This window comes from Megascapheus bottae, chromosome 18 (assembly GCF_031878675.1).
Source record: "Megascapheus bottae isolate mThoBot1 chromosome 18, mThoBot2.hap1, whole genome shotgun sequence".
In the NCBI taxonomy this organism is placed as follows: Eukaryota; Metazoa; Chordata; class Mammalia; order Rodentia; family Geomyidae; genus Megascapheus; species Megascapheus bottae.
This window is the reverse complement of record NC_143526.1, coordinates 2,376,226-2,401,934: the sequence shown is the minus strand read 5'-3', so window position 1 is coordinate 2,401,934 and position 25,709 is coordinate 2,376,226.

Sequence of the window (25,709 nt, the reverse complement as noted above, 5' to 3'; positions counted from 1 at the left end):
ATTTTGTGTACAAAAGTTTTCAGTTTAAGAATAGTAAGAGCCAGGCAAAGGTGGGCTCATGCCTAAAACCCCAGCTACTTAGGAAGCTGAGATGTGCAGACTGGAGTCTGAAGCCAGGCAGGGCAGGATGGAGCAATGGTAGAGTGCTAGCCTTGAGTGCTAGTGCCAGCCTGGGCACAAAAGGACCTGAGAATCTCATCTCCAACTAACCTCTAGAAAATGGGAAGTGGGGCTTGGCTGAAGGGTAAGGTGGTAGACTTGAGCTGAAGAGTTCAAAGACAGTGCCCAGGCAGAGTTCAAGCCCCATGAACCACAAAAAAAAAAGAAAGACCAAGACATGTGAAAGGGTATCAATGTATGTGAATTAATGCACCTTTTATCTGGCAAATATCATGTAACCCTTCTATTAATTACAATAAAAAATATATGAAAAAAGAAAGAAAAAAGAAAAGAAAAAAAGAAAAGAACAGTACCATTCTGTATTCCCATGAACAGTAAGTAAATACAAGTTCCCATTGTTCACACCCTCATCAGTCTTTTGAATTATCTCCATTCCTAACTGGGGGTCAGTAATATCTCATTGTATTTATTTGTAATTCCTAAATGACATGACAGAGAGTACATTTTCTTCTGCTTAGGTGAATAGTTCCTTATTCTGTGGATTTTAACCCAGATGTATACTTATATGCTTATCACAGTTAAGTCAAAGACTGGTACTATTGATGTGGTTCTCAATACATGATAAGAACCGATGTATAAATGTTACTGTTTCATTAGCTTTTGTGTGTACTTATGAACATATGCTCTACACTAGTTCCCAGAGTTTTCTGTGATATTAATGTCCAGTACCTAGTATAGGCTGCTTTTGTGCATGTTGGGACTGGGGCTTGAACTCTTTGAACTGTTGTTTGGCTATTTGCTCAAGGCCAAAGCATTACAACTTGAGCCACACTCTTCTACTTGCAGTTTTCTGCTGATTAATTGGAGTCTCATAGACTTTTCTGCCCAAACTAGCTTTGAATCATAATCTTCAGATCTCAGTCTCCTGAGTAGGTAGGATTATAAGCATGAGCCACCAGTACCTGGCAGTATCTGAATGGTATATGCCATTTTTTCCCTGCCTTCCCCTCCCTCAGTTACTAAAGTAAGAAGCCAGATAGAACTAGAAGATAACTGAAACATAAGAGCTAATGGTCTACTTTCTTTCTTTAGAAAAAGACTAAATTTATTTCCATACCTTGTCCTCATGAAGTGGGAATAAAAAATCATCATTAATTGAAAAGTATCAGGAGAGACTGGCCTAAGGAAATGGTCTATGCCTGGCATGAAGGGTGCAGATATTCCCCCCTGTTTGGGGGCACAGAACTCAAGGGGAGAAGGTTGACCTTAAGTCAGAGGCTACAATACATTAAGAGTACCACAGTTAGTAGCCAGAGCCACAGTTTCCAGCAGTAAGGTTCCATCTGGCCAGGTAAGGCTTGTTTATTCTTTAGCCTGTGACCCAGTATCACCAGAGCCATCCCAAAACAAGGCCTGCAGGCCCCATTCTACACTAGAACTAAACATATAAATTAAACTACATATAGCTAAGAGACACAATTAAAAAGGTTATAGACATTGGAAAACAATAAGAGACCTAGTTTGACAAGTCTGACATACAAAATATTTTCTTCATGAATAAATCCTGGAAGCAAATTGATTAAACATAAGATAAAATTTCTTAAATCATATTAAGTGAAGTAAGCCAGACTCAAAGGAACTTAGGCTCAATGGTTTCCCTCATTCGTCATAATCAGTAGAAACCTTGGGCTCTACTAGCAGAGATCTGCAATAGAGCAAAATCTTGATACATAAGGCCATATAGTATGAAGCTAATTGAAAGGACCTCCAGGATATTGAAACAAAAGCCATATAACAAATGATTGTTGTCCTTAATGTACTATGTTGTCTCTCATCTCCTTTGCTGTCCCTTGGTTATCTCATATTGTTATAGTATCTCACTTTGTTATCTGATATATTGAATTTATTTGTATTTGGTTATTTGAAATTTGATAGGGAAGGGGGGAAAACCAAGACGGGTGTGGGGTGTGGGGGGGAGGGTAATGGGTACCAAGACATGTGAAAGGATATCAATGTATGTGAATTAATGCACCTTCTATCTGGCAAATATCATGTAACCCTTTTACTAATTACAATAAAAAAAGTAAACAAATAAGTCATAACTTCAGCAATTATGTTAGCAAAATAAATAGAGATTTCACACTCATTCTTTTGAAAAGTATTAATAAATTGTATGCATTCAGAAAAAAAAGATAAAATTTCTTTGCACACCTTAAGAGTAATGTGAGACAATTTAAAACTTACATCAAGCACAGAGATAATAAATGCAAAATATCAACTAAAAAACCTGACCCATGCTAAGAACTCAGCAATTTGTCATTAACTTCATACCTGATGATTACAATGGTCTTGGTTAAGATAAGAACCAGTAGAAGTGGAGGCATGACTCAAGTTTTAGAGCTCCAGTCTTGATTTAAAAAAAAAAAAAAAGCCAATTGAAGCCTTTTTCCGGTAGCTCACATCTGCAATCCTAGCTGAGATATAAGGAAGGCAGTTCAAAGCCCCAGCAGGGCAGTCTGTGAAACTTTTTATTTTGCCAGTCCTGGGGCTTGAACTCAGGGCCTGAGCACTCTCCCTGGGCTTTCTCAAGGCCAGCCCTGTGTGACTCTTATCTCTAATTAATCACCAAAATCCCCCCCAAAACAAAACAACAACAACAACAAAAAAACAGAAGCAGAACTATGGCTCAAGTGGTAGCCTTGAGTAAAAAAGCTCAAGGGTGTGCTTAGATTCAGGAAAAAAAAAAAAAAAAAAAGACAAGAATATACCGTTCTGGGGCTGGGAGTTTGGCCTAGTGGTAGAGTGCTTGCCTATCATGCATGAAGACCCGGGTTCGATTCCTCAGTACCACATACATAGAAAAAAAAAAAAGCCAGTAGTGGTGCTATGGCTTAAGTGGTAGAGTGCTGGCCTTGAGAAAACCCAAGGACAGTGCTCAGGCCCTGAGCCCAAGCCCAGGACTGGCAAAAAAAAAAAAAGAATATACAGTTCTTAGTTCAGTTCCTAGTACTGGCACAAAAAAAAAAGGAGAGGAAGAGAGAGAGAGACAGAGACAGAGACAGAAGGGGCAGGAAGGAAAGGAGAGAGGAAGGAAGGAAGGAAGGAAAGAAGGAAGGAAGGAAGGAAGGAAGGAAGGAAGGAAGGAAGGAAGGAAGGAAGGAAGGAAGGAAAGAAGGGCAACCCAATGGTAGCTTGGTAAGGCGTGCACAAGAAAATCCAAGCATTATTTCTATTATCAGTTTTCAAAAAGTCCTCAGTCATAGAGCAACTTAAGTCTCAGATGGAGCTTACCTAGACTGGTTCTGGGGCAACAGCTGATGGAACATCTAAGGGAAATCTATTCCAAGTCCAATAGTTTGGGTCTGATCAGATAGTATGAATTTGTGCCAGTGCTAACCTGTACTGAAGAACTTAGCCTGTTTTGTTAAATCTTAAATAGGGATATTCAGTATGACTAAGCCAGCCCAAGTCTCAGCCAAGACTGAATTGAGAAATCATTTGCATTTCACTTCTGTTAGCTTGAAATTCAACATCATAAAAGGCATAAAGCAACAATAAAGTCAATAATATGCAGCTGAAAGATTTTTGTCCTGTCTCCAGCCTTTTCTTGCTACTAAATGGCAGATTTAAAAGGCATCTTTTTCTCTGACATATGTAGTATATGGTCACCTTGCCTATTAGATTCAAACAGAGCTAGAGAATACTGAAGGAGGGGTGGGCTTACGGGGAAATTTGCATATACATTTTCATTAGGGTTACAGACATTTAAATCCACATTATCCTGGATGGTCAAATGATGAATGCATCTTTATAGACAAGGCTTAGCGTGTGTTGTTGCTGCATTTGGCAGGTTCAAGTCTTGCTCTGGGTGTAATATTTTGCGACTCATTTTTCCTCAAGCATAGAGTAATAGGCTTTAACTTTGCTAAGCTTTTCTGCCAGCCTTTCACCCCCTGCTGTTCCATTATATTGAACTTGTAAGCAGGAAGCTCTGTCCGCTCACCCAGATTACCACAGCAATAGGCCCGCTGAGGGGCTGGTGTCAGGATAAGTGTTAGGGAGGGAGCACCCCATCTTGGCATGCTGTTCTCATCTTATTAAATTCAGCTTTGTGGAAGCAGGGAGCCTGCCTCTCAGTCACACTGGCTCAAGCGTGATCCAACTGCTACTGTCAGACAATATGAAAATAGGAACCACCACAGCTAATGGCAGGTGCTGCTTCACAGATGAGAAAAAAAAAAGTCCAAAGGGTTTTTTATTATGATGATGATTTCATGAGCCTGTGTGAGTGTTTGCTATTTTACTCTCTAAGACACTTTTCACTGGGTTGAAGGCCTAATGCAGAAAGCCAGCTGCTTTTGGAAATAAAACAAACTACTACATTTTCAGCAGTGAGTGAATATGTCCTGGGGAATCCTAATTGGAAGACAAAATTTGTTTCCTGTCCTTGCTGTATGTTTCACTGGCTCAGTATTAAATTTCTGAGAGCTAAAATGGTCCCAAAGATTTATCAGATGTTATTTAAAATTTCTCTCTTAGTGTAAGAAAGTGGAAGATACTATGGATAGACAAATGAAAAACATTGAATTAAAAACATGCAGGTCTGGAGATAAAATCATTGTGTGGTTTTGAGCATCCCCATCTTTACTCCCAAACTCTGTCTAACATGGGATTTGGGTATATATTGCTATGGAACAAGCAAATAGAGTATCAAGTCGCTTAGAACGATGGCTCATGGCTGGAAACCAATGGCTGGCTCATGCCCATAATCCAGTAAACTAAGATCTCCAGCTTGTGGTTCAAAGCCAGCACAGGAAGGAAAGTCTTATCTCCAATTAACTACCCCCAAAAAACAAAGTAAAAAACATGAGAGGGGCCGGGAGTTTGGCCCAGTGGTAGAGTGCTTGCCTAGCATGCACGAAGACCCGGGTTCGATTCCTCGGTACCACATACGTGGCAAAAAGCCAGAAGTGGTGCTGTGGCTTAAGTGGTAGAGCCCTAGCCTTGAGAAAATCCAGGGACAGTGCTCAGGCCCTGACCCCAAGCCCAGGACTGGCAAAACAAAAACAAAAAACAAAAACAAAAAAACATGAGAAATGGTATCAATGTTCAAGAAGTAATGCATCCACTACCTGATGAATGGAACTGTAATTCCTCTATACATTACCCTGACAATAAAAAACAAAATAGAGCCGGGTGCAGTGGCTCATGCCTGTAATCCTAGCTACTCAGGAGGCTGAGATCTGAGAATCAAGGTACAAAAGAACCTGAGACTCTAAGACTCTAATCTCCAATTAAACTCTAGAAAAGGGGAAGTGGGGCTTGGCTCCGGAATAGGGCAGTAGTCTTGAGCTGAAGAGCTCAGGGACAGCACCCAGGCCAAGTTCAAGCCCCAAGACCCACAAAAAATAAAATAAAATAATAAATAAAACAAATTAAAGGTATGGCTTGGTTTTAGAACATTAGCCTTAAGCAAGAAAAGCTAAGAGACATCATTCTGGCCCACACACACCCACACACAAATGATGGTTATGTATAGTAGTTTATACTTGGGTTTGGCATTCTGAAGAATATTGTTCAAATGAAGTAAGACAGCCTAAGCCTCACCAAGGACTAAACTCAGAGACTGTTTTATACAGAATGTATAAAAGGCTTTATATATTCCTCTATTTTCTCATTCCTTTTCTTCCTTTCCCCACTCATTCTGTGGCAAATTATTTTGGATTTAAAGTCTACAAAAATCTTTCTTTGCATTTTCTTACAAATAGTCTCCTACTACTTGTTATTCCTTTATTTGCTCTTTTGAATAATATTTTGTTTCTGAGGTTTAACTAGTTAATACATACAATCAAGTGTAGCTGGGGAGCTATTTAGTACTGTCAATACTTTATTTGTGTCTTCCTCCTAACTGTACATTTTATTGTCTATCTCTTTTTACTTTTAGATGCTATAGTACAGTAAGCATACATGATAAATAATCTGAAATATTTGGTAGTCATTTGGGCTTTGTCTTTCTTATTCCCTCATACATGTACAACAGAGCTTTCAATAGGCTTAGTGACATGATAATGGAAAATGGTTCTAAGAACCCAGTCAACTCTGTTAAACTATACATTAGAGATTACAGAAACATAAATAGTCTACTTTTCACAGTTTTATTTTGGAAAACTTATTTTTAATAAAAAAATGGTTTACCTAGGTTTCATAATATTAACAATTAAAGTTGAGTTAATTACTCTCATTTTAATGAATAAATATCTTTAAAACTCTGTTTCTGGGGCCAGGAGTTTGTCCTAGTGGTAGAGTACTTGCTTAGCATGCATGAAGACCCAGGTTCAATTCCTTGGTACCACATACATAGAAAAAGCTGGAAGTGGTGCTGAGGCTCAAGTGGTAAAGCTCTGGCCTTGAGAAAGTCCAAGGACATTGCTCAGGCCCTGAGCTCAAGCCCAGGACTGGAAAAAAAAATTCTGTTTTTATGGCACAAAAGGTCTGAGGAATCTTTGTACATTTGGGAATGAGATGTGTGTGTGTGTGTGTGTGTGTGTGTGTGTGTGTGTGTGTGTGTGTGTATGTGTGAATGTTTTCTCTTCTCTTGGATAAATACCTACAAGTACAATTTTTTGAGTGAAGGATTGATGTCTTCTCTAACCTTTTAAGTAGCTGCAGTATCATTTTCCAAGTGGTTATATGATTTTACATTTCCTGCAGCTATTTATGGGAGGTCCAGTTGTTCCACATGCTTGTCAAGTATGCTTTAAAAACGTGTCTTTTTAGTGCTAACTTGTGGTTTTAATTTGAGGGATGTCATTTTAGAGAGTCTTTCCTCTGGGTTAAGCTTTGTCATATCTTTTTAAAGTACAAAAATCCCTTGGGGTAGATTTAAAGATTCATCAGCTCTGATCTTTTCGTTCTTGCTCAGACTTAGTAAGGCTTAGTAGGCTTTTTGTCACATGTAGCAAATATTGAATGTAAAGACAATAAGGTCCAAGAACCAATGTGAGGTGTTGACCACCGGTGAAACATACTAGACAACATAGAGCCATCATATTGAATCAGATCACAGGAGTATTCCCCTGGTTGAGACTAACTTTCAATGATTGAATCTAACATTTACAAGTAATCTAGTAGTGTAAATATTATGAATGTGCTTAACAAAGCACTCAAGTTTGAGAAACAGTCCAATAATAAAATGTATGTGCCCTGTATGTGGAGGTCAGGTAATTCTGAGACGGAATCCTAGTCATTTTAGAAGGATTTTAACCTCTCTGAATCTTAGTCATTGGCAATAATAATAATGCTAATAATAAAATCTGCAGTTTAGAATGATTGAGAGGATTAGATACAATTAAAATGATTTAATTATTAAACTGAAGTATAGAGTGGTTTTCAAATTAATCTCCTACTTCTGTTAGGTTGACCTTACTATTTCTACCTCTAATAGTAGAGGATCGAAAATTTTACAGTGTTGAATGGCATAACATCTGAAAATAATGTCTATGTGGCTTGATGATGTATAGTGCTTCAGGGATGGAATGTGGGAGAAAGTAAGTTCTTTGAAGGCAATTGTGCCCAAGATTGGCACAATTATTACTTTTATTGCTTTTTATTACTGTTATCTCTGCCCAGGTGACGAAGCACAGACTAACAGAATGAGCATGAATGACAAGTGCCATTTTCACACTTGGTTCATGGAAAGCATTTTGCACCAAACTTGCCTCTATTTCCATCTACCTGTTGGTTGAGTGAGACTATGATGGAGATCCATGAGGCCTCGGAATATGACAGAGCCCTAAGACGGAAGATCCTTGGGCTGATCTCTACAAAGCAAAGCTCTATTAGTGTGAAATAAACTTGAGGGTGCTTCATTCAATGAGTTGTTGACATTGTTATAGTGGTTCTTCTACAATGGCTAATCTTGTAGCACTGGTTCTTACAGCTCTCTGTTTAAGTGTGAGGGGCTTAATTGGGATTGGTACTTCTCAGGGCTTAAGTAAATAGCTATTGATATGATAAACAAGAAATAAGTGAATAATTGAGAAATTATACACAAATAATCCTCCATACCACACTAGTTGAGTAGTGAAAGAAAAAGTTTCCTTGTTTCTAATATGCCTTAGAGCATATTAGAAAGCAATACTAATTTCCTTCCTCCCTGAAGTTAAAGCCCTTTCACGGATCTTTGAATTGGAAATACTGGAAGAGGAAACATACATAGGCAGTTTGTGATTTTTTTCTCTTTTATTCCAATTCCATTCTTCAAAAACATTTTATTGCTATAAACATACTTGGTTCAAAAAAAAGCAAAACTAGAACAAACAAAACAATAAACTACATCAAAAAATATTTCCTCAGGGAGGGAAAAGGGGAGAAAAATATGGGAAGAAGTATCAATGCTCAAGAAGTAATGTACTCACTACTTGATGAATGTAACTGTAATCCCTCTCTATATAACCCCAACAATAAAACACAATAAAAAATTCCCCAACTTTTATTTGAATCTGAGAATGACTGTTTCTAGCAGCTGGAACACTAAAGACAGAACAAATTTTCAAAAAGTGCTGTACAGTCTAACCCTGTATATTCACTGGTTCGCACCTCCTTAATAATCTACAAATTCACTACTTCTCACAGAAAGCCCAGCAGTCTCACCCCACTTCTCCACCAAGATTTCTTAGCCAAGAGCTATAATGAGGTCCCCTGTAAGAGCAACTCCCATTATGCTCAACAAATATGTTATGGTATCCACTGAATGATTCTTGTCAACAATGTGTGTCTCTCTGGGCACAGTTTATAGAGCAATTCAATAAACTTACACTATTTTTTTTTCAATTAAGCCTTCCTCCCAGAAATGTGCTAATCTGTACAAGGCTGCCTTGTCATTGGTGTGAATTATCTAATATTTGCTGTTTCTGAAAGCATTTTGCATATTCATAAAATGTTCCCATTCAAATGTACAATATTATTGCAGTGTGAAAGACTTGGAGATGGATTTCAATCCACAAATAATTCATTCTGTTTCAGATAAACCAATTAGAAGTAGCAAATACAGATTAATTTTTGTCATTAATTTGACCTTCTAGAGAAGCCTGGGCACTGCAGAGTAGATTAATAATTATGTTAGATACCCCAAGATGCCCTGGTTTTCTGACACCTGAATGACAAGTTGGTAATAAAGATAAAAGTGTGTCTATAAGAAGATTTAGTATAAACAGGATATGGTAGAGAACACCTGTAAGAAGTTGAGACAGGAGTTCAAGGCCAGCCAGGCCATGTAAAAAGTCCCTGGCTTCAAAAAAAAATTGAGTCCTGAATATGCTCATGTCAAATTTATAAGAGATTTAAATGATAGACAATTATTTGCATTACCAATCAATTTTTATTTCCATAGGAGGTTAATATTTATCAGTGATTTGAATAAAGAGATTAAAAATTGATTTAAAGCATAAGTCAGAAATCTTTTCTGTTAAGAACAGTAATATCTAGCCAGGCGTGATGGCCCACGCCTATAATCCTAGCTACACAGGAGGCTGAGATCTGAGGATCAAAGTTCAAAGCCAGCCCAGGTCCAAAAGGACCTGAGACTCTTATCTCCAATTAACCTCTAGAAAATGGGAAATGAGGCTGTGGCTCAAGTGTTAGGGCGGTAGCCTTGAGCTGAAGAGATCAGGGACAGTGCGCAGGTTGAGTTCAAGCCCCATGACTCACACACACACAAAAAAAGAATAGTCATGTTGGCTGGGATGTAGCTCAGTGGCAAAGTGCTTGCTTAGCAACGTCTTGGGTTTGATCTCTAGTATAAAAAGAGAAAGAAAGGAAGAAAGAAAGGAAGAAAGAAAGAAAGAAAGAAAGAAAGAAAGAAAGAAAGAAAGAAAGAAAGGAAAGAAAAATATTGGGCTAAGAGTGTTGCCTAGTGGTAGAGTGCTTGCCTACATGCTTGCCTAGCATGCACAAAGCCCTGGGTTCAATTCCTCAGTGGTGCTGTGGCTCAAGTGGTAGAGTGCTAGCCTTGAGGAAAGAAAGCTCAAGGATAGTGAAGAGACCTTGAGCTCAAGCCCCAGGACTGGCAAAAAAAAAAAAAAAGAAAAGAAAAAAAGAAAAAGAATAGTAATATTTTGGGCGGTGTGGACTAGATGCTGCATATGGCAATTATTCAACATTACTAAGGAATGCATATGGAATAAAGGCAGCCAGGCAAGGGTGAGCACAGATGTATGTTATGATAAACTATTTGTTCACACTGACTCCAAATTTCACATGATGTAATTAAGTAATTCTTTAGTTCTAAAATCATTAGAAATGTAAAACTGGGATGGATAACAGCTCAGTGGTAGAGTGCTTGCCTAGCATGCCCTGGAGTTTGAGACTAGCATCAGAATAAAACAAACAAAAATTAAACTAAACCAAAATGTAAAACCATGTTTTAGTTTCCGAGCCATACAGAGTGGAGATCAGCTGAATTTGATATTGGGTTGTACCAAAGCATTATCAGCAATTTTCTATTAGTAATCAGAGTGAAATGCAAGATTTCATAGTGTAACAGAAGAGTAGGCATTAACATAGAAGCTGTAGGCTAGAATTTAGTATTAAATGATAGCAGGAGTAAGATGGTTTAGCAGATAAGAAAATGGGACTGGGAACTTTTTTGGCTAGCTCAGGAAGAAACTTTCTTTTCTTTCAGCTGCTCAAAACTCATGCTGGTGGCTCACAAATGTAATCTTAGCTACTCAGGAGGCAGGAGGCTGGCATCTGAGGTTTGAAGATCAAAGCCAGCCCTGGCAGGAAAGTCCCTACGACTCCTATCTCCTATTAACAACCAGAGGAAAAAAGTGGCACTGTGGCTCAAAGTGGTAAAGTGCTAGTATGAGGGGGTGGTTAGTGGGGGGAGGAAAGGGGGAACTTAGGGATTGCTCATAGGCCCTGAATTCAAGTCCCATGACTGACCAAAAACAAACAAAAGAAAATAAAACATGAAACTCATGCTGAGAGTTTGTAGGATCTTTAGCTACAACGTTTTCGAACTGACCTATTAGCCTTAGCCAATAGTGACATGACAATAGGCACTGCTTTTTTTGTAAGTCCCAGAACAAGAAAAATTCACTTCTCAGAGTTGGCTCAGAAACTGCAGGATTGTATTTTGGAATCTGTATATTTAACAAGTACCAAAAATAAATGCTTTGAAATTTGCTTTTCCTTTGTATTAATGGGTATTACTTGTACACATGAGTTTCATTGTGATATTTCTATACATGCGAAGGATATACTTTGATCAAGTTCAACTGTGTATTATTCTTTTTTTATCCTTTGTCTTTCAAAAACAATGATAATGGATTTAACAATTCTATTTTTATATGTGAATATGAAGCATTATGATTACATTTAGCCCCTTCACCTTCTCATTTCCTTCTCCATTTTCTTGCTGGTTCCCAGTTTTATCCAAGTAATCCCCAAGTTTTATGTCTGAATTATTAATTTCTTTTAGATCTGGATTCCACATCTGAGAAACATGTGAATAACACATTTTTTTCCTAGTGGCTTATTTCACATAACACAGTGACTTCCAGTTCCATTTTACTTTCCTGACAATTATGTAATTTCATGATTCTTTATGGCTGAATAATACATGCATACATATATAACATATTATATATATTATTTATATAATGTATTAGATATGTATATGTTTTATATAATATTTGCTATATATGATAGTGTTTTCTTTATTTCTTAATTAGTTAAGAAATAACTAGGTAGGCTGATGAACATTTTTAGCTTGGATACTGGAAAGTGTGCTGCAACCATTATGGATGGACAGCTATCTCTATTATATACTGCATTATGTTCCTTCACATACATGCCCAGGAATGATATAGCAGGATTAGTTGTATATCAAGTGGTAGTTTTGTTTTTAGCCTTTTGAGAATACTTTGTATTGCAGATTTTTTTTTTTTTTTTGCCAGTCCTGGGCTTGGGCTCAGGGCCTGAGCACTGTCCTTGGACTTTCTCAAGGCTTAGCACTCTACCACTTGAGCCTCAGCACCACTTCCAGCTTTTTTCAGTGAATGTGGTACCGAGGAATTGAACCCGGTCTTTGTGCGTGCTAGGCAAGCACTCTACCACTAGGCCAAACTCCTGGCCCTTCTTTTTTCTTTCTTTTGCTAGTTCTAGGGCTTGAACTCAGGGTCTGGGCACTGTCCTTGGACAGTTTTCGCTCAAAGCTAGCACCCTGCCACTTGAGCCACAGCGCCTTTTTTTTTTTTTTTTTTTTTTTTTGTGGGTCATGGGGCTTGAACTCTGGGCCTGGATGCTGTCCCTGATCTCGTCAGCTCAAGGCTACCACTCTACCCCTTAAGCCTCAACTCCACTTCCAACTTTCTAGTAGTTAATTAGAGATAAAAGAGTTTCATGTGGGCCAGGAGTTTGGCCTAGTGGTAGAGTGCTTGCCTAGCATGCACAAAGACCGGGGTTTGATTCCTTGGTTCCACATACATAGAAAAAAGCCGGAGTGATGCTGAGGCTAAAGTGGAAGCCTTGAGAAAGTCCAAGGACAGTGTTCAGGCCCTGAGCCCAAACCCAGGCAAAAAAACAAAAAAAAGAGAGTCTCATGTTCGTCTTAGTGCCCAGGCTGGATTTGAACCTCGATCTTCAGATCTCAGCCTCCTGAGTAGCTAGGATTACAATAGTGAGCCACGGCAACTGGCTTATACTACTGATTTTTATAGTGGGTGCACCTCAAATATTATACAAAATTAGCTCTCATCCCATCCCTTTCAGTGCCAACGTCTTTACAAATGTTTTCTGCTTCTTTTATTTTTTCTTAATGTATTTGAGTTTGAACTAATGGCCTTGTGCTTGTGAAGTAGACACAATACCACTGAGCCATAACCCCGACTTTATTTATTTTTTGCAAGTCCTGGGGCTTGAACTGAAGGCCTGAGCACTGTCTTTGGCCTTTCCTCAAGACTAGTGCTCTACTATAACAGCATTTTTGGCTTTTCTATGTATGTGGTACTGAGGAATTGAACCTAGGTCTTTGTGTATGCTAGCAAGCACTCTACCATCAGGCCACACTCCTGGCCCCACCTCCAACTTTTTTGCACTGGTTGTTTATATCACATCTCATTTCTTGTCTAGGCATGTGCCTTGAGTATATTCCTGTATTTTCGGATTCTCATCAAGCTGAGATGACACCCATGCACAACCATGTCCAGTTTCTTCCACTGAGATGGAGTCTTACAGACTTTTCTGCTTAGGAAGGCCTAAAATGGCAGACTTCCTAATCATAGCCTCCCATATAGTTGTGATGATTGATACATTCCACTGTGTCCAGCAATTGTCTGAAAAATGTTCTTGCATATATGCCCAAGGTCAACCTGCAACCATAAGCCTCCTAACTTAACCTTCCTTCCTCCCATCTTTCCCCCTCCCCCCTCCTCATATCTGCAAGAATTGCAGTTATGAACCACCAAAGCACACATTGCTTTCTTTTCTTGCTGACTTTCTTCTCTTAGAGATCACCTTTCATCATCTATTGTTCATTCTCAACTTTTCTCACACTGGGATATGGCTTGGCTTTAGCTTCTTTGCAGGGATTGTTCATGTAGCAGAGTTCTGCTCAGTGTGTCTTTATCCCATTACTGTAACTGAAGAAATCTTTTCCAAGATCTACTCTGCCATGTTTGTAGTTCTGATAGACTACTCATGGTTCCCTCTGCATCTGGGATACAAGGAAACCTTGGACACAAAGCCTGCTTCATCTCTTCTATCTTTTTCTGCAATATTGTCTCAGCCATGTTTTCATCCTGACCTCCTTTGTTCTAGCCACATAGTGTTACATGTAATTAAAATCCTTTCTGTCACAGAGCTTTTGTCCTTGCAGGGTTCCCGCTCACCGCATTCCACCTTGCATCCTCCACTTAGTTGATGTCTCACAAGCTACATATCTCATTTCAAATGAAGTTTCCTAAGGGAGTCTCTTTTTGGACCCAGTTATTACAATGTTCTTGTGTTTGGGTGGCAGTTGTTCTGGGGGGAACAATGTATACTTGATATTTGATAGAATTCTCTCTCTTCTACTAGACTGTACATTCCAAAAGGACAGAGTTCAAGTTAATGTGTAATTCACATTTTATGTTCCAAGCCAAAAATGTTGATAAGTTTAACAATTATTTGTTAAATAAGTAAATTAACAGGCAATGAATTGATCGGCAAATAAAACCACATTGCAGAATATGTACTGTGCTTTAAACAATTAAGAAAAATTGAATATGTTTTCAGGGACAAAAAAACCAAGTCTCCTATATGAAACTAATGTTGAGAACTCTGAGAGGACCTTTAGAGTTGGTTGTGGTTAAAAAGATCACCACTTCCATGGTGAAAGAGAAAGACGGGAGCATTCTCCATTGCTGAGAATACATGGAAGAAGAAAAATTCCTCAAGTATGAGAATTCTAATTGAATCATCTGTTGAATTATCTTTAGAAAGAGACTGTGGTTGGCTAGTGTTGATGTGTCAATTTTTTTTTTGATTGGTGTGTGCAGTTTTGAATCTAGGAAGTCTTGTTTTGTTTGGTTTTGTGTTAGTTTAGGGACCTGACATCTGGGCCTTGCACTTTTGCATAGATTTTTATTTTCATTTGAGTCTGATGTGTGCATTTTTGGCAGAATTTGCATATTTAGATTTGCATGTCAATTTATAATGCAAAATGTCAAATAATAATGTGGTCTGATGCCTAACTTCAAACTTCAACTCTTTACTAATAGATATTCTAGCATATGGTTTGCAAACAATTTGAGTATAGTTTAAAAACACAATTGTCATTTTTTTCATGTAACACTGCCATGAACTTAGATGATGTCCATAATAATGCAATCTATTTCTTTTAAGAGCTCAGTTTTGAATATACCTAGTGAAATAAATATGGTCAAAAATTATATTTACTTCCCTTTTCACACATTAGTTCTTTTAAGAAAAAATTGTATTTTCTTAGCTTTTTGGACAGAGTAGAGATGAGTGAATACATACTTGAAAGATTGTTCTCTTTGATCATGAATAAAGACAATCTTCTCATTGGAGTTTAAACTTATTTCATAGTCTCGGAGTGTGTGAGTTAGAACAAATCTTCTGAAGTTCCTTATTTCATTGTTTTTGCATTATATATGTCTTTTCCAAAATAGTTCCCACTAGAAAGTATCTATATTCTTTACAAAGAGTTTTTTGCTTTATTTGTCTATTTATCTATTTTTAGTAAGTATTTGTATAAAAGGGTTTAAATTCCAGAAGTCAATTATAATTATAATGCATCTTGGTCAGTGTCACCCCTTCCATTATTCTCCCCCACTTTCACCACACTAACTCTGCTCTTGAGTTATGTAATTCAATTTTTAAATAATGTACATTAAATATATTGTCAGTATTTATTCACTCTGCCTCCCTCCATTTCTATATCATCCTCTTTGCCCTACCCTTACTCCACAAACATGCCTCAGTTCTCTGGAATTCTTTATTTATTACAGGATATATTGAAAATGCTTGCATATGTGTGTTCATTGCCATACTATTCACAATAGCCAAGTGGTGGAGACATCCCAGATGCCCTACAACAAATGAGTGGATTAAGACAATGTAGTACATGAAACAAAATAATTCTATATATCCATTAAAAAGAATAATATTCTTCCATTTACAGGGAAATGGATGGACCTAGAAAAAAATTGTGTTAAGTGGAAAAAATCCAGCTCAGAGAGACAAACACTACATTTTCTCTCATATGTAGAAATTATATATAATATACAAACATGGATGACAGTGTATACAGGGCTGTATGCATAATATACACAAATTACTTAAATGATGGTATATGTAGGGGAGGAGTCAAAAGGTATAACTCTACCAAGTCTTTTCCATTGTCTTTATGGTTAACAAACTATCCACAAACAGGGCAGCTTGAAACAATACCATTAATTTTGCTTATATTTTTGTAGGTGAGCAATTTTGCCTAGGTCTTCTGGACAGATCAAGGCTTGTTCATATACCTATATGTGATTGATTGCCAGTGAGCTAGTTGGCTGCTTCTTGGGTTTGTTAGCTTTCCTCTGGGGTAAGATCATAAGGACTGGATGATCTCTCACTCTCTAGCAGGCTAGCTCAACATAATTAGACAATGATGTACAAGAACGAGCAGCATCTGAAAAACCCCTGCAGTGCTGGATTGAAAATTGGCATACCACCACTTCTGTTACAACCTACTTGCCAAAGCAAACACAAATGACCTTAGAATCAGTGAGAACATAGACTCCATCTCTTGAAAGCAGCACCTACAATGTAATCTCTAAGGGTCATTGATTCAAGGAAAGGGGCATGAGTTTGGCCATCTTTGTGATGTACTCAATAATAAACATCTTCACTAAGCCAGACCCAAAGAAACATAGGCTCCATGTTTTCCCTCATTTATAATAATTAGTATACATCTAGGATTTTCCTAGCAGAGGATCACAGAAGCTCAATAGCTATGTATATGTTACCATACAGGGTGGATGCTAAGTGAAATGAACTTCAAGATATGGAAACAAGAGGTTGTCTGTGGTTGTTGTTTTTAATATTCTATGGGAAGCTATTTCTTTCCTCTTTTTTTCCCTTATGGTTTATCCCCTGTTGTTACTGGATCTGACTTTGGTGCCTGATGTATTGTATATATATATATTTATTTGTTTATTTGAATTAGAGAAGGGAAGGGGAAAAACAAGATGATGAGACAAAAGACAAAGGGTGACCCAATGTAACAGGGATATTCACAAGACAGTGTGTTGGAAATGAACATTACAACTTGGGTGGGAGTGAGGGGAGGAAAAATGGAAGCAAAACATAGGAAGGAATAACAATGTTGAAGAAGTAATGTACTCACTACCTTATAGATGTAACTGTAACCCTTCTATACATGATCCTGACAATAAAATAAAAATTAAAACACGAAACTTCTTTACTACTTTCAAACTGCTTCTCTATATTAAACCAAAGAACATACTTCAAATTAATAGTGTGTTGTATTGTTTTCTATCATAATAAAAATAATCTTCTTGACTACTTCAAGACATTTTTCTTAATTTGAAGAACTACTCTTTATTTTAATCTTCAAAAATATATCTAAGCCAAGTGCTGGTGGCTCAAGCTTGCAATCCTAGCTACTCAGGAGGCTGAGACCTGAGAATTGCTGTTTAAAGACCAAGTTATCAGAAACATCTATGACGCTGTTTTTATTTTTGTAAAAGTATTTTTAATTGTAATTAATAGAAGGGTTACAGTTATAATTGCCAGATAGAAGGTGCATTACTTCACAAACATTTATAACCCCTCTCATGTTTTTATCTCCATTTCACTCCCCCCTTCCCCTCATCTTGTTTTCCCCTATTCCCTTTCCTGTTACAAATAAATAAACAATGGCATCTACAACATACCAGATAACAAGGTAAGAAAATATAACAATATGAGAATAACCAAGTGACTAAAAAAGCCATGAGAATAACACAGGACATATGACTCTTGTTTCCATATCCTAGAGGTCCTTTCATCTGGCCTCATCCTATATGGCCTTATGTATCAAGGTTTTGAGCTATTGTAATCCTCTGCTAGGAAAGTCCATGATTTGTACTAATTATTACAAATGGGAGAAACCATTGAGCCTATGTTACTTTGGGTCTGGCTTACTTCACATAATATGATTTTTTCCAAGCCTTTCTATTTCCTTACAAATAGGGCAATGTCGTTCTTTCTGATGATACCATAGAATTCCATTCTGTATAAATACCACATTTTGTTGATACAATCATCTACTGAGGGACATCTGCATTGGTTCCATATCTTTGCTATGAAACAGTCTTAGTTAATTCCTTGGTACTTTGTTTTCTTTGAGGTTATTGCAAAAAGAGTTGCTTTCCTGATTGCTTCTTCGCTCCTCTTGTTGGCATTTAGGAAGGCGGTTGATTTTTGAGCATTAATTTTTTTCTTTTTGCCAGTTCTGGTCTTGAGCTCAGGGCCTGGGCACTGTCCTTGGACTTTTCAAGGCTAGAGCTCTACCACTTGAGCCTCAACAGCACTTCCGGCTTTTTTCTATGTATGTGGTACTGAAGAGTTAAACCCGGGTCTTCGTGCATGCTAGGCAAGCACTCTCCACTAGGCTAAACTCCCAGCCCCCTGAGGGTTAATTTTATACCCGGCTACCTTGCCAAGGTTTTGAATCAGCTCAAGCAACTTTGGTGTGGCATCTATAGGTTTCTTTAAATACAGAATCATGTCATCTGCAAAAGGGAAAGTTTCACTTCCTCTTTCCCTATTTGAATCCCTTTATGCTTGCTTCTTGCCTTATTGCTCTGACTAGGAATTCCAATACTATGTTAAAGAGGAGTGGAGAGAGTGGGCATCCTTGTCTTATTCCTGATTTTAGAGGAAATGGCTCTAGCTTTTCTCCATTAAGTATAATGCTAGCTGTAGGTTTGTCATACACAGTCTTTATTATACTGAGGAATGTTCCATGGTTCCTAGTTTCTCCAGATCTTTTAGCATAATGGGGTGTTGGATTTTGTCAAATGCTTTTTCTGCATCTATTGAGACAATCATGCGATTCTTGTCCTTGCTCCTATTGACATGATGAATTATATTATTTGACTTGCGTATATTGCACCAGCTTTGCCTCCCTGTGATGAATCCTGTTTGATCATAGTGTATATTTTTTTGATGCGTTGCTGAAGATGGTTGGCCAGTATTTTGTTGAGAAGTTTTGCATCAATATTCATCAAAGAAATGGGTCTATAGTTCTCTTTCTTTGATGAGTCTCTATCTGGCTTTGGGATGAGGGTTAGGCTGCCTTCATAGAATGAGTTTGGCAAAGAGCCTTCGCATTCAATTTCATTGAAGAATTTGAAGAGTATTGATGTGAGCTCTGCTGGTTTGTTGTTCTTTTTCCAAGAGCTTAAGATGTGCCATTAAATTATTGGTTTGCGATATTTCCAATTTGTTAATGTCGTCACTCAGGGCTGTAAATTTTCCTCTGAGAACTGCCTTTGTTGTGTCCCAAAGGAGCTGGTATTTTGTGTGCTCCTTTTTGTTAAATTTTATAAACTGTTGAATTTTTGTTCTGATCTCCTTAATGATCCATTGGTGATTCAACAATGTGCTGTTCAATCTCCATGAGTTACAGGGTTTTCATTGGTGGAGTTGTGTGTTCAGTTCCAATTTGATAACCTTGTGGTCTGAGAGAATGCAGGGAATAATTTCAGTGTTTCTGAATCTGCATAGGTTTGCTTGATGCCTTAAAATGTGGTCTATTTTGGAAAAATGTTCCATGTGCTGCTGAAAAAAAAACATATATTGTGATGTTGCTGGGTGGATAATCTGTAGATGACTGTTAGATCTAGCTGGTCTATACAATTGTTCAATTCTGAGGTTTCTCTGTTGAGTTTTTGGCTGGTTGCTCTGTCCATAGGTGAGAGTGGTGTGTTAAAGTCACCAATAATCACTGTGTTTGGATCTATGTGTGGTTTTAGTGAAAGTAAAGTTTGCTTGAGGAAGTTCGGTGCCCCAGCATTAGGTGTGTAGATATTTAGGTGGCTGTATACTCCTGGAAAAGGGATCCCTTTACTAGTATGTAATAACCTTCTTTGTATCTTTGCACTACTTTTAGTTTGAAGCCTATTTTATCTGATACGAGGATGGCAACTCTAGTCTGTTTATGGAGGGCATTAGCTTGATAGATTTTATTCCAACCTCTCACTTTCAAAATATGTTTTTTTGGGGGGGATGAGATGTGTCTTTTGAAGACAGCAAAATGATGGATCTTTCTTTTTGATCCAACTAGACAGTCTATGCAATTTAATTGGAGAGTTAAGTCCACTGATATTGAGGGTAAGGATTGAAAAATATGTACTAGTTCCTGCCACTTTTTTTTTTATTTCGTTAGGGCCTGTGGCTTGTCAGATCTTGTGGTAATTAGGTGGTATGATTTTTAGGTGCCATTTCTCTGTCAGTGCCATATTTGAGTTGGTTTACAATGTGTAGAACATCCTTGAGAATTTTCCGTAATGCTGGTTTTGTAGCCATGTAACTTTTCCTTGCGATGGAAGGTTTTAATTGTTCCCTCAGTTATAAAGAAGAGTTTAGCTGGGTACAGTAATCTTGGTTGGTAGGTATTTGTCTTTAGGGCATGACATACATCCTTCCAAGCTCTTCTTGCTTGCATGGTCTCTGTTGAGAAATATGTGGTTATTCTGATTGGTTTTCCTTTGAAGGTGATTGTTCTCTTCTCCCTGGCCACTTTTAGGATCCTTTTCTTAGGCTCTCTTGATCCTGTACAGATAATAATGTGGTGGTGGGATGTCCTTTTCTGATCAGGTCTGTTTGGGGTTCTAAAAGCTTCTTGCATCTGGATGGGCCTCCCCTTCTGTATATGTGGGAAGTTCTCTGATTCCCTCAAGTATATTTCTGATTCCATTGACCTCTTTCTCCAGGCCCTCCTCAATACTGATTAGCCTTAAATTAGGCTCCCTAATTGTATCTTGGAGCTCCTGAAGAGATCTCTCATATTTCCTAGATTGGTTTGACTCATTTTCTGGTCTTTCTCAATAATATAGATTACCTTTGACCCAAGAGATTATCTCTTGTAAAGATTTCAGTGTGTCAGCTTTTACCTCCAGGTCTTTGATCCATTTGGAGTTAATTCTAGTGCAGGGTGACAAAGAAGGATCACCTTTAGTTTTCTGCAGGTGCTTAACCAGTTCTGCCAAGCATAACTTGTTAAAGAGGCTGTCTTTCTTCCATTCTATTTTTTTGGCTCCCTTGTCAAAGATTAGGTGGCCATAGGTTTGTGATTTAATATCTGGGTCCTCAGTTCTATTCCATTGGTCTTCAGGCCTGTTCTTGTGCCACTACCAAGCTGTTTTGATAATTATAGCCCTGTAATAGAGTCTAAAGTTTGGAATTGAAATTCCTCTGGCGCTGTTCTTTCTGCTAAGAAGTGTTTTTGCTATACGGGGTCTTTTATTATTCCATATGAAATTTTGAATTGCCTCTTCTATTTCTTTAAAGAATGCCATTGGGATATTGATGGGTATTGCATTGAATTTGTAGATAGCCCTTGGCAAGATTGTCATTTTCACAATGTTGATTCTTCCAATCCAGGAGCATGGGAGGTTTTTCCATTTTCTTAGTTCTGCTTTAATTTCTTTTTTTAGGGTTTTAAAGTTTTCATCAAAAAGGTCCTTTACATTCTTAGTTAAGCTAATTCCTAGGTACTTTATATTCTTTGAGGCTATTGTGAAAGGAGTTTCTTTCCTGATTATTGCCTCATTCCTCTCACTGTTGGTGTAAAGGAAGGCAGTTGATTTTTGAGCATTCATTTTTTTTTTTTTTTTGCCTGTCCTGGGCTTGAGCTCAGGGCTTGAGTCTTGTCCTTGGGCTTGCTCAAGGCTAGCACTCTACCACTTGAGCCTCAGCGCCACTTCTGGCTTTTTGCTATGTATGTGGGGTACCAAGGATTGAACCCAGGTCTTCGTGCATGCTAGGCAAGCACTCTACCACTAGGCCAAACTCCTGGCTCCCTTTGAGGGTTAATTTTATAGCCTGCTACCCTTCCAAACTTTTGAATCTGCTCAAGGAGCTTGGGAGTAGAGTCTATATGATTCTTTAAATACAGAATCATGTCATCTGCAAACAGGGATAGTTTTACTTCCTCTTTCCCTACTTGGATCCCCTTTATGCTTGCTTCTTGCCTTATTGCACTGGCTAGGAATTCTAATACTATGTTAAAGAGGAGTGGAGAGAGTGGGCATCCTTGTCTCATTCCTGATTTTAGAGGGAATGGCTTTAGCTTTTCACCATTAAGTGTAATACTAGCAGTGGGTTTGTCATACACAGCCTGAAAAAATGACATCGACCCATTTGTTAGGAAATGGAAAGACAGAACAAATCATATTAAGTGAAGTAAGCCAGACTCAAAGGAACTTAGGCTCAATGGTTTCCCTCATTTGTCGTAATCAGTAGACACCTTGGGCTCTACTAGCACAGATCTGCAATAGAGCAAAACCTTGATACATAAGGCCATATAGTATGAAGCTAATTGAAAGGACCTCCAGGATAGAGAAACAAAAGCCATATAATGAATGATTATTGTCCTTAAGGTACTATGTTATCTCTCATCTCTTTTGTTGTCCTTTGGTTATCTTATATTGTTACAGTATCTCACTTTGTTATCTGATATATTGGATATATTTGTATTTTGTTATTTGAAATTGGATAGGGAAGGGGGGAAAACCAAGACCGGGGGGGGGAGGAGGGTTATGGGGGCCAAGACATGTGAAAGGGTATCAATGTATGTGAATTAATGCACCTTCTATCTGGAAAATATCATGTAACCCTTTTATTAATTACAATAAAAAATATAAAAAAAGATTCTCTCTTCTGCATTGTCTAACCTGTTATCAATACATTCTACTTTGTTCTTCCTTCCAATTGGTCATTTTTGATGTCTTGCATTTCTTGTTTTAGATCATGTATGGACTTCTTTACCTCCTTGATTTTGATTTGAGTTGTCTATTTGAAGTTCTTTAGCTCAGCAGCTTTATTCTCTTTGGACATTTATTGGAGTTCAGCTTTTTGTTTGTGGATTCTATGCATTCATCCATTTTGGCTGGCATCCTCACGTTCACGTAAAACCTTCTTTATGGCTTCCTCACGTTCATGTATATACTTCTTTATGGCTTCTTTGTATATCTTTCTGTATGTTTTCAAACTTCTCATTGATCATGTTTACCAATTGCATTTGTATAGCATTTAGAGAACTCTCCTCTACATTTGCCATTGACTGCTCTATTGCCTATTTATATTTGGTAGGAGATGCTATTCCTTGATTTTTCTTGAGGTTTTTGTGCTGCCCATTTGAAAATTGGAGCAAGACTAATACCACATATGATTACAATTTTAAGATATAACCAACCTAGAGCTCTTTAGCTGGCCAAACTATAGAAGCTCACAATTTTACACTCTCTCTTTTTGTGCACTTACAGATAAATCTAACACCACCACCGAATAGAGTTTTATGACCAAAAAACCCACAATCCAATGTCTCTGTGATATTTAAGTCACTCTGGACCTACAGTATAATTGAACACATACATATATAGTCTTGGTCAACAACAATCAACTGTAGATCCATTTATTACAAAAATTGAAGAAGGAACCACGGACCAGAGACAGAAAAATAGTATGAAAGACAAGAGGGGAGATAAGAAAATAGTAATGTAGGAGTGTAAGAATAATATAGTAATGAAGGAAAGGGATAAAGTGAGGATAGTTGACCTAAAGTGATAGAAAGGGAAAATAATTGAATACAAAATTTAGAAAAAAAAGCTAAAAATTATAAAAAATAAAAAGAATATATAAAGAAAAGAGGAAAGTAAATATGGGAGAGATCAATGATAAAAAAGAAAAAAAAATAGGGGCTGGGAATTTGGCCTAGTGGTAGAGTGCTTGCCTAGCATGCACAAAGATCCGGGTTCGATTCCTTGGTACCACATACATAGAAAAAAGCCAGAAGTGGTGCTGAGGCTCAAGTGGTAGAGCTCTAGCCTTGGGAAAGCCCAAGGACAGTGCTCAAGCCCTGAGTTCAAGCCCAGGACTAGAAAAAAAAAAAGGAAAAAAAAGTAAAGAGTCACCTCACAATTATGAGTTCTTAAATGAGAAATACTAAGTTTAAGAACCGACAGATTAAAAAGCAGGGGATTGTATCAATAAAAATGTAATTTGTAACAAGTCTGTAAACAATGCTGTCACTGTGTTTCTAGAAATGACCAGAATGACAGAAGGAAAAAGAAAAGAAAGAAGGAAAAAATAGAGTAAAAAAATATATTATTTTTTAAAGGGGAGAAAAAGAGGATAGAGGTAAAATGGCAAAAAAGGACAGATATAATTGCAAATGAAAAAATAGTAAAATGTGCAAAAAATTATGGTTAAAGAAAAAGAAATTTTTCAGTGGTTTTTTTTTTGGAGGGGGTGGGGGTGGGAAACTTGTATCTCCACTAAATTTGCTTTTTCTCCTGTGATTTAGCTTTGCAATTTTTCCAATCAGTTTGGACTATCAGATCAGCAGAGAGCCTGGGGTGGAGCTGCCTCTGGCTTTGTTTACCAGGAGCAAGGCCCCACCCCTGAGGAACTACTTTTTCTTGCTCAGGGAACCGATGTTGGGCTAAGCTGACTCTGGGGAAAACCTTTGCCCTTTTGAAAGATGGTGCTGTAAGCACCATTTCTCAGGCTGCAGTTGGTAGGGCAGTGTCTTTGCCCATAGTCAAGATGGCACTGCTATCAGCTGGTGGGGGAGGGGCCACCTTCCCAATGCTGTTCTGTGAGCAGGAGTGAAAAATTCTTCAATGAGTTACTCACACTTCCCTTGGTTGTCTGAGTCCGTGAAGCTGGCAGGATAGATGACGGGTGGTGGCTTGCTCAGGCTCTGTGTGTAGCAGGCTGGTTTAGCTGAGAAGCAATGTTTGCTCAGGGTTCTGGAGGGAGGCTGTTTCTGTGGCCGCTCATTTAGGGAGTGGCTGGCACCACAGCCACCAATGGTGTAGGCTGCAAACTTTCTTCTTGGGCAGGTTGCCTGGCTTTTTCTTCTCTGACTAACATCTCTGTGGTGCTAAAGCTTTCTTAGAATCCATCTTTAGCTATAAACTTTCTGCTACGATGCTAAAATTGGTATCTTGGTGAGAGTTCAGAAAGACTCAACCCTGAACCACTGTCACCTTCCACCCAAGAACTCCTGTGAGATTTTTTTATCTTGAATTAACAAGAAAAACCTGGAAAAGGATGTGTGGCTCAAGTGAAAAAGCCAAGCAAGAGTTGTTCCTGAGTTTGAGACATGCCCAGTTCGTTCTCTCAATCTCTCTTTCTCTCTCTCTTTCTCTCTCTCTTTCTCTCTCTCTCTCTCTCTCTCTCTCTCTCTCTCTCTCTGTCTCTCTCTCTCTCCCACTCCTTCTTCCTCTCCATCTCTCCCTCCTTCTCCTTCTCCCTCTTCCTCTCTCTCCTTCTCCCTCTCTCTTTCATACACATACATTTCAAAATAGTTCCATATACTTTTCATATACCTATGAATTATTTGAAAGCCCCCTTATGTTGGAATTTATAGCTGTCACTTACTAGGTAGTACAGAATTGCAGTAATATAAAAACACCACATACTTGTATGTGACATTGTTCTAGCAGTATTCTAAGTACTTTATATTCAATCTTTATCAGCTCTTGTTGCAGGTTCTATTATTATCATTTGTAATTTACACATGAGGAAACTAGAACACAGAATGGTTTAGCCAAGATCACATGCCTAGAAAGAGACAAAGCATAAATTTATCTTTAGGTAGCCTGGCCTCAAGGCCCAGGTTTTGGATTACTGCATAATTCTAATGGTTGTGCTATAGTGATTACATAAAATTCTGTTTGATTTTGTTCAAGTCACCCATCCTCTTTGAACCCCTGTCTCTGTATCAGCAAAATGATTATTTTGATACCTATTCACAGATGGTGAGATGCACAGTACCTGAAATAACTTAGGCATGT